At 35.7% G+C, this 1,119-nt stretch overlaps 1 long non-coding RNA gene across 1 annotated transcript; it reads left to right on the plus strand.

Moving 5' to 3' along the window:
• Nucleotides 1-49: 49 nt before the first annotated feature.
• Nucleotides 50-876, plus strand: LOC114358668 (uncharacterized). Its single transcript, XR_003656389.1, has 2 exons — nucleotides 50-446; nucleotides 500-876. It is a non-coding gene; the product is annotated as an uncharacterized LOC114358668 (long non-coding RNA).
• The last annotated feature ends 243 nt before the right edge of the window (nucleotides 877-1,119 follow it).

The raw sequence follows: 1,119 nt of genomic DNA on the forward strand, positions 1-1,119 counted from the left end.
ATTTCACGAAATTGCGACCATGACATGTCAGACCCAACATGCTCATCGTAAACGTGTCTTAGATTTATATCATCTTGCTTGAACAATATAATAAGATTAGCATTATCTCTTACAAGTTGCTTAGGTATTTTAGTATAAGTTTGATTCATATAAAAACAATCAATGTTTTTATGCCGACCCATGGCAAAATAATCGCGTATATTGTTTTGATTTTCACAAGCAACATCGTCAAATATGATAATCGAGTCAGGCAATGCTTCGTGAGGACTCAAAATTTCACTATTATGATTATACTTGTTATAAGATGTGCCTGCCACCTTGTCCAATACTTTTTCTAAAAATACGTACTTTGGTTGGTTTAAAGACTTAGAGTACACATACAGGTTACAAAAACGTGGTCCATTCTTATGTAACAATAAACTGATAACTAAATTTGTCTTTCCACAGTTAAGATAAGATAAGATAAGAAGCGTTTATTTGCCAGAATACAGGTTATAAGGTTCGATGAACCACACACGATACTACGTATAGTATTTGGCAATAATTTCCCGTGACGCTTAGGCTCGTTTGATGCTTCAGGACAGACGCATTCCAATTTAAGTGATTCTTTTTGTTTCAGAAATTTCATAACAGAATTTTTAAGTCGACTGTCGTGATCTGTGGATTTCAAAGAACTGATGAAATATACTCACGCCGACGGTTAAAAAATGTAGTTCGAAAAAGGCTACAAGCATGGGTTGTTTACGTTCGTGTTATTGGGCGATTAGATCCTAATTCACTTTTTTGTTATAATTGGTCGTTCTAATTAACTTTCTTCGAAAGAGCGGACGAAGGAAGCGAATGAGAAGAAAGTGAATTAGAACGAACAATTATAACCTACTTATGTGTAATAATGGATAGAACTTACTGCATCTGTTTTCTTCTTCGTTTGGTTGAAGGCGATGAACTTGCGTTTTTTCTAATTGTCTGAATTAGAGGTAGGAGTAGAACTCAAACGTTAAACCGCAAACCCTCAGACAAAAAGCACAACTGGCATAAGGAGACAACCCGGGATGGTTGCCCGCACTATGGTAGTATGATTGTGTAATGATGATGTTCTTCTTCTTCTTCTTTTGGTTG

This window comes from Ostrinia furnacalis, unplaced genomic scaffold (assembly GCF_004193835.3).
Source record: "Ostrinia furnacalis isolate ACB-3 unplaced genomic scaffold, ASM419383v2 OfSCF4082, whole genome shotgun sequence".
Taxonomy (NCBI): Eukaryota; Metazoa; Arthropoda; class Insecta; order Lepidoptera; family Crambidae; genus Ostrinia; species Ostrinia furnacalis.